At 38.8% G+C, this 13,893-nt stretch overlaps 1 protein-coding gene across 1 annotated transcript in view; it reads left to right on the top strand.

Annotated features, from left to right (window-relative positions):
- The first annotated feature begins 9,099 nt into the window (after positions 1 to 9,099).
- LOC109913426 (plexin-B2) overlaps positions 9,100 to 13,893 on the top strand; it is a 138,034-nt gene continuing 133,240 nt past the window's right edge. The window contains exon 1 of the mRNA XM_048609967.1: positions 9,100 to 9,188. The gene's annotated coding sequence lies outside the window, so the exon portion shown is untranslated. The remainder of the gene's footprint in view (positions 9,189 to 13,893) is intronic.

Below are 13,893 nucleotides of genomic sequence, written 5' to 3'. Positions count from 1 at the left end.
ACATGAGGGACAGCAGAACAAACAACATGCTCTCAATAAAATTCACATAGCACTTCACAATCTTTTCCAATCATGTTGCCGCGGTTACATTGCTCTTGTAAACTCTTCTAATCATTCTCCATGAACACAAGCATGAGCAAACATACTTCAGACCATTGCAGCTATGACTCAGAACTGCTGCATATTTCATCATCTTCGGTAACTGCGGAGGTGCACATGCCCTTAAATCCCTTGGACGGTATGTGGATTACAATTCCTTGCTCAGCTGAGAGCTGTTTTAACTCATTACACATTGATCTTTGCGGCCTCCACTGATCATTTGACTTGATGGTCCAGTCTGTCAAAATGCTAAAATAGAAAATCATTGTTGGGTGTTCTACGTTGAGTGGTTCACTTCTTGCGTCACCAAAGTCTTACCATGGCCTACAAGACAAGTCAGGAGAGTGAAGGAATATTTTCACCTTCCTGCATGAATGCAACAATATTCAAAAAAAAAACTTCCAACGATCCAAACAAAGCAACTGACTTGATTGGCATCCATCCGTTACCTTAAACATTCACCCCTCTACCACCAGAGAAGAATAGAAGCTCCACATCCCATTTGCAAAATGCTCTGCAGCTACCCAACAAGACTACTTTGACAACACCACATAAATCCAAGACATGTATATTCTAGAAGAAAAAAGACAATTAGTGCATCAGAACTGCATTTGTAAGCTTTATGCTAATTCACTTACCATCCTGATCTGAAAATGTATTGCTGTTCCTTTACTGTCGCTGGGTTAATCTCTTGGAACTCCCTACCTAACAGCTTTGCTACATGGGCTGCAGCAACTCTAAACAGTGGCTCACTACTTTTTCAGACAGTTGGGAACAGGCAAAATGTTGACCTTATGAGTGACCCCTGCAGCCTGTGAATAATGAATAAACATTACTTTAAATGATATTGCTTTCTTAAGCATTTGTAATAACTGTTGTTACACAATATTGAATGTCTAAATTTACAACATTGAGTAAATAGGGTAGTTTTAGAACATTAGAAGTGGCCAATAGTCTAAAGTAGTACCTCAAAGATGTACTCTTTCCTAGGATATCGTAACCAGTGAATTCTCAAGCAAGCATATTCAGAAACTTGGAATTTTTTTTTGCCTTGCTGTTTGTCAGGCAGATATGTATTCAAGACTCAGAAGTATGCATTGCAAACTTTTGGCCTGCGATTTGAATGTGTGTGCTCATCCCTTCAGGGCTTGCTTTCCATTTGGGCCATGTGTGGATGGGGCAATTGCAGAATCTAAAATATGTAAATGGCTCCAAATTGTGGAATCAAAAGTGAAAGAAAATTTTGACAGTGGAGCCTAGAAATGAGTAAGGAAAATAGCTGATCAGAATGAGTTATAGGCAGTGCTGTGACAGAAGAAATGTGATATGAGTGATTTGACAAGAAAAAGAATGGGAAGCAATGGTGAAACATGAATGATTGGTCAGGCTAATTTTAGTGTTGGGCAGGAAATTGAAGAAAATGAGACATAAAGAGATGGAAGTTGAAAGAACTGGAGGCACAGTTTAACAGGCAAAAGCTGATTGATGTGTCAACTGAAAACCAGTTTTTGTAAAGGAATATCTAATGGTTTTCTTTGCCACAATGTGTTGAACTTTATACTCATTCAAAAAGCTGAGCACAGTGTCAGATGGTATTATTTGTCTTAAAATCAATTGTCAAAAGAGAGAGCTTCAGTTCTATCAATACTATTTCCAGTGTTAAATACAACAAATAACACTTGAAGTGATGTATCGGAAGTACTTTGTATTTGAATATTGTAATGTATAAACCCCAAGCAGAACTGTGTTTCTGGATTCTATTCTGACTGAGCAACTAAATTGAGAGCTCTACACCAAGTAAATTGGCAGCTAATCTCTTCCTCTTAGCTATTTCTTCTCTTGGACCAGCACTTGTGACAAAGAGCTCAACGGAATTTACATGGCTGCAGTAAATACAGTGCTTGACATATTGTAACATGCATGTGGATATAGCCCACTGAAGATTCCTCATCAGATGTTTTCAGTCTTCCTACCTTTACCAATACAGGAAGATATTTCACCTTTGCTTTTCATCAACTGGAATTTAAAGCATTGTATCTTCATCCCACTCTTTCATCTCAATCTCACATTTTCTCAATTTATCTCATTTATTTGAAGATGCTTTACTTGTAAATATTTGTATAATTCATAAAAGGCTCATCACCAAAAAGCTCCATGATATGATGAGAGCCAAAATAGTGATAGAGTGCGTTGTGGTTCCATAACAACATAGTTATGTGCCACCATCAGAGAAATACTTTTGATGGAATTGCTTCTGTTGTGAAATACACAAAGTACAGTAAATAATTAGGAATGCAAGTCACATGTTACCCATTAGTGCAAGCTCTTTGGTGTATAATATAAGGGGGCATTATTTTAGCTAAAAGATGGAAACAGATGCAAAATGGGTGTGCTGTAAATAAAACTAGCCTGTTTGAAATCTGTGAACTATTTTGCTTCTAATTACTGATTAGCATCTCCCAGGAGCATTCAAATTATGGTGAACATACACCAGCAGATTTAGTAGCTAAACACTGATTTTGATGCATTTTCATGGAACAGCTCAAGTGAGCGCATGTCACTTAATTCCAATGAACGTATGGAGTTCATTGAAGTAGTCACTGATCACTGACTGTACAATCCTTTGTCATATCTATACCACTGTGTGTACTTTTTTTGCTTCAGAAATTGCCATGGGAGTAGGTGCAACAAAAGTTCATTAGATTGTTTCCTGAGGTTAGAGGTCTGCCCCATAAAGAAATGTTTGGAAGAGTGAAATATGCTTGAAAATTAGATGCTGTTCCTCTGACTGAAATGCCTATAATTGGAGTCAGTGTTTGAGAATACAGGGTCAACCATGTAGGACTGAGAAGAAAAATATCTTCAAAGGTTTATAAATCTTTGGAATTCTTAACACGCTCCAGTATGGAAGTCTGTGGATGCTCAGTCAATTATTTTGTTGATGAGGTCATTAGGCTTTTGGTACTACTAGCAGCAAGAAAATTTTGTGGCAGAGATGTAGAATTAATATAAACGTTTCAACCAGGATGTTGAGTTTTTGTGCATGTTTGAATTGTTGCGTTTATATGATCTTGGAGGCGAGGTACTTATCAACAGAACCTCCTGGTGCATAATTTGGAGCAAAAGCAGAATAAACCAGGAAGAAAGGCAAACAAAGAACCTTTTCTCTGTGCATCAAGTCATGGAAAGGGAAAGAAAGGATGGTAAGATTTTTCTATATTTTGTCTGGGTGAAGAATGGATAACATGAATTTGAAACAAATGATCTTTTTCAGTAATAGCAAAATACTCCAGAGTCTAGAAATCTGAAACAACCACAGAAAATGCTGGAGAAATCCAGCAGGCCTGGCAATATCTGTGGACAGAGAAACAGAGTTAACATTTCTCACTGTTCATAGTCAACACTTTGTTTTAAAATCTAGAATTGTTATCACACACAATCAAATTTTTTTCCCCCACCCCCAAATTGCCCTTATTTTTTTCTAAAACTATTAATCATGATCAGTTGGGCCTGCTTTATTCTTCCTTTCTATTCAGATGTGCTCTTAGGCACAACCAAATGGCTTTCCCACCCCCAAATCACTGTGACCTGGGTCTGCTTTTTTTTTAAAATCAGCCCATTCTCTGGAGTAGTTGGGAGTTGAACCCAACCTCCACAGCCCAGAGATAGGGTCACTACTACTGTGCTACAGGGCCCTCTGGATCTGCTTTATTTTACTGTCTTTTTATTCCAGACTGTCTTTTTATTGAATTCAAACTTCACCTCCTGCCATTGTGGGATTTGAGCCCATGTTCCCTGAACATTAGCCTGGGTGACATTACCACTACACCACTGCCTCCCCTTGTGGATCTGCTTTACAGATATTTTCAAATCAACCTGTTCAGAGGTGGTGTCACCAAGGTGGGACTTTAACCAAGGCCATCTGCATGAGAGGTAGAGACACTACCAGTGTGCAACAAGAGCCTATGGGTCTGCTTTACAATTTTTTTTATTCTCCGGCTGTGTTATTACACACAACTGAATGTGTTTCACACCGTCAAATCACAGTGACTTATTTTGCTTTTAATATTAACTGCCACCAGTAATCACCACCTGTGCAGCCAATTAGGAATTTACAAGCAAAGCCCATATGGGTAATTTGAACAATGAAAAACGAGGAGAAGGGTAGAGGGAGCAGGAAGGGAATGGGTTTGCTTTCCTTTTTATTTTGAAACTATTGACCACCATTAGCTGTGCCTGCTTTATATTTTCTGATCAGTCTGTTCAGTGATGTACTGGCACACCTCTTGAACAGGTGGAACTTGATCTCGGGCCTGCTGACTCAGAGGTAGGGGCACTATATCACTGCACCACAAGGCCCCTTGGCTCTGCTTTATTTTTAAAATCAACCTGTTCAGATATGTTATGACACATCTCTGAAGTAGGTGGGACAGTAAATCTGGTCCTCGTAGTCCAGGAACATCTGAACAACAAGGATACCTACATCAGGCTCCTACTTATTGACTACAACTCCATTTTCAACACCATAATTCCAAACAAACTCATCTCCAAACTCCCCAAGACCTAAGTCTCTGCTTCTCCCTCTGTAACTGGGTTCTCAACTTCCTCACCAATAGACCCCAGTCAGTAAGGATAGGTGATAACAGCTCCTTCACAATAATCCTCAACACTGGTGCACCTCAAAGCTGTGTACTCAGCCCCCTGCTATACTCCTTATATACTCACGACTGTATGGCCAAATTCCACACTAACTCCAGTTTCACATTTGCTGACGACACCATCATTATAGATTGGATCTCAAACAACGACACAATGGAGTACAGGAAGGAAATAGAATGCTTAGTGGCATGGTGTAAAGACAACCATCTCTCCATCAACATCAGCAAAACGAAGTAGCTGGTCATTGACTTCAGGAAGTGGAGTGGACAGCACGTCCCAGTCTGTATCAGTGACGCTGAGGTAGAGATGTTCAAGAGCATCAAGTTCCTGGGAGTGACGATCACCACCAATCTGTCCTGGTCCACCCACATTGACACTACAGTCAAGAAAGCTCAGCAACACCTCTACTTCCTCAGGAGGCTAGGGAAATTCAGCATGTCCATAAATATTTTTACAAATTTTTGTAGATGCACCATAAAAAACATCCTATCTGAATGTATCACAGTGTGGTTTGGCAACTACTCTTCCCAAGAACGAAATAAACTACAGAGAGTCTTGAACAGAGCCTAGTCCATCACACACACAAACCAGCCTCCCATCCATTGACTTCATCTATACTTCCTGCTGTATCAGGAAAGCAACCAACATAATCAAAGAGCCTTCCCACCCCAGTTATATGGTCTTCCACCCAATGTTGTTGGGCAGAAGATATAAAAGTTTGAAAACATGTATAAATAGGTGCAAGAACAGTCTCTTCCCTGCTGTTATCAGACTTTTGAACAGACCTGTGTAATATTCATGTTGATCTCTGTCTGCACCTTCTAGGCAACTGTAACATTATATCCTGCACTCCGTTCTGTATTTGTTTAGTACAATTTGCCTGGAAAACACATAGGACTGTACTTTGGTACACATGGTAATAAATCAAATCAGAGGTAAGGACACTACCACTGCTCCACAGGAGCCCCTGGGTCTGCTTTCATTTTTAAAAAATCAATATGATATCACTCTGGAGCAGGTGGGGCTTGAACCTGTGCCTCCTGCTCCAGAGGCACAAATGCTACCACTGTGCCACGAAAGCCCTCTGAGTCTGCTTTTTTTTTGTTTTTTTCACCATTTTATATATCCAAAAGTACTATTACACACAACCAAACAACTTTCCCACCACCAAATCACCATGACTTTTTTTCAAGGGTGAGGATGACACCCTGAAGTTCCCAAGCCCCTTTCTTTGTGGAAGAGGCCAGTTCTGTAGTTTTCTTAATGTCCAGATCTGGTTCAGTCTGTTGCTTCCTTTAGGTTGCAATATTATTAATTCCACAAACTAGGTCATCTCATAACATTTTCCCAAACTACTGACCCGTACTCTTTGTTATGCTGATTTCTGTAGTCTCATTAAGAATTCAGGAAACTGGTTCCCCAGGAAGTCTCTTTGCAGTGTTACAGGTTTAACACAGCAATATAACAGGTAGTTTGGGTCATAGCAATCCACTACCACATCTATCAATTTGTCAAAGGATTTTGACTCCGGGGACTGTCAGGTAGGTTAAACCCTTTATGATGCTGATAGCCATGGCCCACAAGTGGTCAGGAGAATTACATTTTGTCCTTAATCTCCTTCTATCCCGTTTGCCTGAAAAATGCATCGCATTCTTTTAGTGTACTGAAGCCAAACCTCCATACCCGCATCATAAGGTTCCAGTTTCCCAAGCAGTGACACTTTCACGATTTCCCCTTCACGGTCTTACCAGGTTCGTTGAAAAGCAAGATGGTCTGAAACTTAACTCTTGTCGCCAATCTACTAACTCAGGAAGTCTGACAGGAATTGTTCATATATTGTTGAACACCAAAATAGAGCCATTACTTATGATGTATCCAGCTTGTCCCAGCCCGAGATAGACAGTTCTGCAGACCCATCCCTGAGCTAGTGATTGCCATGAACCTTAAAGGGTTTATTACAAAAAGCAAACTACTTTATCTGCAGATGCTAAGGATATTAATAGATTTCACAATGTTTAATGTACCATTTTAATTTGTAATTTAGTGTTGATCTTATAGAGACATAAAGAGTTCTTTTACAGGAGCCTTTAATATCAATACTCTAATCTGTGGTGGAAATACATTCTTGGCACAATTTTAAGTGTTTGGAACCGCAAGGCCGTACAAATTTCTTTTTGTGCTATTTTAATTAGAATCCAAACCTCAATGAATAATGAATTGGTCTGAAGGCCCGAAAACATTTGAAGGTGAAGTCACGGAATAGAGGTGAAGACAGGAATTCAACTGTGAAGAACGTTTGGAGAAATGTGGAATGCAGGAGCCAAGCAATTAACTCAGTATAATTTTGCAAATGTATGACAGTCCACTGCTATCTGTAGAGCCAAAAACACAGTCAATGAACCGAGAAAGGAGTTATAGATGGCTTGCTGTCAGTCTACGAACATCTAACAAAGACTGAACTATCTTGATCTGATTGTCATCCTGTGTAAAATCAAAGACGTAGAATTGCATTTACTCATCATGGACATAAAATGGAAATATATAATTACACATTTTAAACTACCAACTTTCCAAGCACATGCATTAAGAAGGAAATTCACCAGCTGTAACAGTTAGGTTGTAAACAGCTAGCACCGAAAACTTTCATATGAAGTTGGATCCAGCCAAAGCTGCGGTGCTGATGTGTATGGACAGCAAGTGCTTGGTGATCTATGTGGTTGGAAGAGAGGTGGGAGGACGTTCATTTGGAGCATAAGCAACAAGACAGACTAGTTTCACTGGCTTATTTCTACATTGTACATTCTATACAATACCCAGTAATAAGATTGAGTTCCTTTACTTTTGCCCATTTATTTCATTTGCCTTCTGAAGATCTGTGCTTTGCTATTAACAAGTACTACTGTGTTGTGCTGTTATGTTCAGTTTATCAATAATATGTATGGAACTAAATTACTGAGCCTAAATGGAAATTACTGTAGTTAGAAGGTCCTTGTATTCTTTGGCACTTTGGAAATTCAGAACTTTTAAATTGTTATATTTTTTATCACCTTAGAATCTTAATTGTTAAACAAGAGGTTCCATATTATGGTATTTCTGGTTTGTATTTTTGGCACACGAAGGATTCAAGTGTTGATGTCAAACATTGCTATCCCTTTATAAAGTCATCTAAACGAAGAACGGAATTTCCCAGACATTCCCATTTGATTAAAATCCCGTCCAAAATACATAATCTATCTGAGATAGTAAGAACTGCCGATGTTGGAGTCAGAGATAACACAGGCAGCATTAGAGGAGCAGGAAAGCTGACGTTTCGGGTCGGCACACTTATTCAGAAATTTTCTGAAGAAGGGTCCTGACCCGAAACGTCAGCTTTCCTGCTCCTGTGAAGCTGCCTGGCCTGCTGTGTTCCTCCAGCTCCACACTGTGTTACCACATAATCTATCTGGTGGTTTTAAAATATAATCGACATTTTAATCAGTTCTTAGCTGAATTGCAGCATCAGTTTGGTGTTAATGTACATTGATTTTTATAAAATTGGGTTAGGTTTAGAGTTATCTTGCTATTATTATTGATTTCATTATAGACATTGTCTCAGGATGCCAATACTGTACCACCAAGTCAGTCGACTTTATTCTCTTAATTGATTGGCCCTCATAGTGTCCTCTCAGGCTTAAATACATCAGATCTGCTGAAAGAAATTGGCTGTTTCTATTACTGTACTCTGTGGGCAGACCTTAATGACAATAAACTGAAAGCATTTTTTTGCCAGGGCACTTGGAGAATACTTGTTTGCTTTAAGAGGCCAACCAGTATCACTGTCGTGGATTATAGCTTCAAGTAAATAAGTAGTCATTCTTGTCACGCACAGAAACCTGGTTGGTGTTTTCTGTTCACCAGGGTCAAAATAGACAGGTAAATTGGTTAACTTCTGTGAACCATAATAAAACATTTAACTTCTATAATAATTTGGAGTAACGGGGCTTGATTTCCAGTGTGCTACCCTAGTGAGGTGGGACAATATTATGTTCCAAAAGCTCTGACTCACTGGTACCATTGCTGTGTGTTGTAGCAGATGCTGTGTATGAACTTTGCCTAATAAAACAAACTTCACAGCACCATATGTTTGTGTTCTTAGCACACACATCATAGTGCCTCCCACGTGGATGAATACTTAATTCAGAATTTTAATCTCAGGAAAAAGTCATCTGAGAATAAGTTCCAGTCTAGTTGAACCCTCTAATTGTTGGGGTGGAGGAAACCTTCAATGTATGTACAAAATTTTACTCTAGATTTTAACAGGGTAATTTTTGTTTCTCTCCCTAGGTAGGCTTTGACCAATGTGGTCATATAACACGTTGCATCTCCATTAACTACAGAAGAAGCTGCACCAGACAACAAGCACAAAATCAGGACAAGAAAAAATTTTAGAGGTATGGGACATATATTGTTACTGATACTGTTTAGTTTGTGGACCCATACTAATGTATTGCACTGCTCAGAAGCCACAAGGAAGTGATTGCTGAGTGAGTTAGAAGTAACTAGCTTTGTTCTGGAGAGTGAAATGCCTTCGTATTCATTATTAATTCCCTGATTGATTGATATCTATTTAAAATTCACGTTCCATATTATGTATGTTTGTTCCTTTATTTAAGGTTTCTGAATACAAGGTGAATAAATTACTTATTTTAAAAATGTCCGTGAATGTCACTAGTGTCTGTCACACACAAGAGCACAGTAAAAGCTACTCACATCAAAGCAGTATTTATCAATTGGTATTTGTAAAATCTACAGATTTGCTTCTTTGTGTCCAATCTTGGGGTTCAGATCATTTGGATGCTCAGTACAATTTGATTATTTCTTGTATAGGCAAATAATACTTGTGTATAATTCATCTTAATTTTTGGATTAGCTTTCCTACTGTTACAATTATGGTGTTCTTCTATAAAAGCAAAAGTACTGAAGATCTGTAATAAAATCAGAAAATGTTGAATAAACTCAGCAGGTCTGACCGCATTTGTTGAGAGAGAAACAGTTAATGTGTCAAGTCCAATGACTTTGAACTTGATGTTAACTAATTCTCTTTCTGTTTTTAAAATTATGTTATTAAACTGTCCTTACTAATGGCAGGTTTCTCTGCTCTATGGTGGCATAAGAACAGTTTTGTGCAATAGACCACAATGAAAGAATTTGTCATGTAGTGGAACCTTTATATATGTTTTGACAGTGGACAGGAAAAATATTTAATCAGTAAGAATTCTGGATAACATTCAAGCATTAAATATTTTTTGAATCCTACTTACACATATCCATGATCTATTACGCCCTTCCAACCCCTTTGAGGGTTGCTTAGGATGGCTTCAATATCAATTTGTTAGGCTGATGTTCCATATCTGAATGTTTCCCCATGTACTGGCTGATTCATTATAGACGTAATCTTGCTTTTGCATCTCAACTGCAGGAGCTTTTAGTGGCTTGGTAGAAGACTTGTCTGTACTTGTAAAGACAGATCTACCCTTTTTCGATTTGGATCAGGGTTTCTCACTGATTCCAAACATTTTCAGACCTATGTTTCTATGAAGCTCTACATTATTCCTTTCAGGCGCCACTTTATTGTGGGACTTGTACTTTGTTTGTCACTTTACAGTTCTTTTGTTATAATAGGTCTTTGCATTCCTTCATTCTAAGTGCAAGACCTAAACAAGCTGAAGGAAGATTCTTTTCCCCGCATTATCATCTGCTCACATGTGTCTACTAAGGTTAAGGAAGTGAATTCTTGGTAATGGTTCAACATCATTATGTTGTTCTTCCACATTTAAGCAGTGTAGATGAGTGAATGAAAAACACAATTTGGTCAGGAAATTATTGCTGCCACCAATCAACTGCAGTCAACTGCATGTGAGATGTCATTATGTACAATCCTTACGTATGCCCAGGGAAGTGGGCACGTTCTTGAAGTGGGCTTCAGTATTCCAGAGAGGGATGCTGAACACAGGAAAGGGGCTGGTGAGGAATTCCCAGAGTGAGAAGGGAAGAAGGGCTGGAGGTGTGTGTGTGTGTATTTATTGCAGGGGCAGGGGAAATGCGGAGAGCATGGGTGGGGGATTGCGAGATGAGAGCTTGAGGTGGGATGAATGTGGAGAAACAAGGAGAGCAGATGGAGGACGTTGGGGGAGTGGTGAGGTCTGAGGTCACAGCTCACCTTAGCCTCACTGTCTCCCCTTTTCCCCCTGCAGCCTCACTCTCCTCAATTATAGATACTCACTGCCCACCACAGCCCCTCTCTCTTTCCCTTCCCACCTGCAGCCCTTCTCTCACCAGCCTACCCTCTCAGCACTGTCTCTCTCTCTCTCCCTCTCTCCCTCAAGCCTCCACTCTTAGCCCCCCTCAATTTCTGTCTGTCCCTCAGATTTACTGTTTTGGTTAGGGGACGGAGCCCTTCCAATTCGCGAAAATTGGGACCTTCACATTTGAAAATACTACCTGCTAATGTCTGACCTAATGTTTCCAGTTCTGAGGCAGGAACTGAATGTGGGCTGTTGCAAGCATACATACACATGGCTTTATATATTTTGATACCATTGAGATCAGCTGTATTTGCAAATAATATTAATAATGATAATTTCTAAGAATGTAATTTATTGCAAAAATAAAAGCTGATGAAATAAAAGACCCCACTACTGTATTCTGAGTGACTCAGCTGCATGATGCAGACTCTGTCTATACCCCTGTGCAACTCACTGTAGTTGTGAACAGTGTTATTAAGTACGGTTACTAAATAGAGCTGCACAGGTTAACAATTGTAAAGTAAAATTTTAAACAAAAAGGCGATTGTGGTTAATGTGAATAGATAATGCTGAAGTAGTCAACATATTGGTTTAGGGATTAGGAGTACAGCTAGCGATTAAACATCATATTCCTGAGCTACTGAGACTGTGGAGTCGTCCCACCCAGAATCCATAGTGTTGAATACTTGATTAGAAAGGTGTTTTATTTTAGTAGTTGTCATCAAGATGACGTGGAAGGTGACAAGAACATTGCCATGTGATTTCTTTAAGCGATGAATTAGATTGAGAAGAATGCATGCCAGAAAAGGTTGATCTGTGAAAGGTTAGATGGAACGATATGCCTTTTCACAACTTGTACTTTGTTCTTCAGGATGCTGATGATTTGTATAATCTGGATGAAGAGCAAGTGAAGTAGCCCATTGTAGATTTTCTTCGACAATAATTATATGTGATGAGGCCTAAATATTCTGCAGAAGTATATTTAAACTGCCACTTGAGCATTGCTGCAAAGTAATGTGGATTTGGTTTTCTATATGATCCACTTTGGTACCACTCCAGCATGGTGTTGCATCTGGTTGATGATTTAATAATGTAGCTGGTAGCTTATTCAGCTCATTAGAAACTTAAAAAGAGTGAACAGTTGTTGGAGTTGTGGATAATCTGGTCTGTGTTCTTGATTTATCTTTGAACGTTTATGTTCCTGGCATTCAATGTTCTCTGTCTTAGATTTGGCCTTCCTAATTGCTCTAATAAATATGATACTGTGGCTACAAATTGACACTGAAGTTAGTAATCTGAGATCAATAACCTGCTTACAGCAGCTTTAAGTGAAACCTAATTCACAACATTAACCGTCAAAAGCATGAACTGAAATCAAATAGCAGCTAACCAGCTTTCTAATTAAATCCTTGATGTCCTTGACTATGGTGAAATACTCACAAGCAAACTTAATTTTATTGGAAAACTGACTAATAATGTAAAACAGCCTGTATTGGAATGTAGGAATTCTTTTGAGTAAGGCCATGTGTTCTTTCTCTAAAAGTATCAAATTCTTATAAGTTTAACAAAGTGAATTCAGTTGGGAAGAGAAAGGAAGAAAAGCTGAGAGTGTTTTCTATCCAATGTCACAGTTGCACAAAGACATCTGCAGGCACTTACCAACAGAGCTGCAGAAGATTTGGACTCAAAACGTGGCACAACTGACTCTTGTTGTGGAGATAGTAATTACTGTATGTGATCTTGTATTATGAACCTGGAATAATACCATATTGTACAAGTTGGTACGATGGAAGTCTGTAAAAGATAATTTAAGGTGTCCTGTCCTACAATTTGCTGTCATCCTTTTGAAAATTGTGAACTGAAAGGGCGAAGAACTGTTTTAAAACCAGTGTTTTAAAGTATTACTGCATGTTTTAATAAGCAAGTAACCTGACACTAACGGCAAGCATTCTGGTAAATAGCAGTTTTTGAAAAACAATAATTGAAGTGGTCACAAATGAATTGGAGCTGAGGGGTTCTTTATACAGATGCAACTGGGCAGTGACAACAAGTTGATTGATCTCTGGACTAGTAACCAGTTATTGAGCTTTTTGCCTGCCACGAACTGTAAGATTGGTTTTCTAGTATCTGAACAGCTTGGGGCCTGGAACAAGATGGGGGGAGATATTTGGATCTCCACAGCACAGAATCTATCTCTCTGTTCTCTGAAGTCAAAACTCATTTTAAAAACAAGATAGTTGCTCCCGAGTTCGCCTCATGACATTGCTCAAGGAAGCTATTCCTAATACACTCTATGAAATTGTTGTTGTAGCTCCCCTTTCCAATTTGATTAACCCAATTAACATAAAGTTTAAAGTCACCATAATTATTGGTCTATTCTTTTTACATACTCATTTTTTTTTGTTGACTTCTAGCCCTGCCCATAGAGTGGCTACTGTTTGGGGACCTGTGCACTACTCTTACTACTTTCCTTTGTTGTTTTTTTTGACCTGTGCCCAAATGGATTCTACATCATCTGAGCCTAGATCATCTCTCACAACTGTCCTAATTTCATCTGTTATGAATAGTGCTACCCCCACCACCTTTTCCATCCCTGCTATCTTTACGAAAGATCAAATATCCCTGGATGTTAAATTCACAGTTTTGATCTTGTAACCTGTTTCCATAATGGCTATGCGGTTGTATTCATTTATCTGAATTTGCATCATTAGTTTGTCTACCTTACTCCGAATGCTTCGTGCATTAAGATATAAAGCCTTTAAGTTTGTTTTATTGTTGAATTTCCCTACATGTTTATGGTTCCTTGGTACAAAATGATATTCACACATTCTGTCCCTTTATTATCAGAAAA

The sequence above is a fragment of the Rhincodon typus genome, chromosome 22 (genome assembly GCF_021869965.1).
Source record: "Rhincodon typus isolate 14 chromosome 22, sRhiTyp1.1, whole genome shotgun sequence".
NCBI lineage: Eukaryota > Metazoa > Chordata > Chondrichthyes > Orectolobiformes > Rhincodontidae > Rhincodon > Rhincodon typus.
The sequence above is the reverse complement of the archived record's forward strand: the minus strand, read 5'-3'. Positions and strand labels throughout refer to the sequence as shown.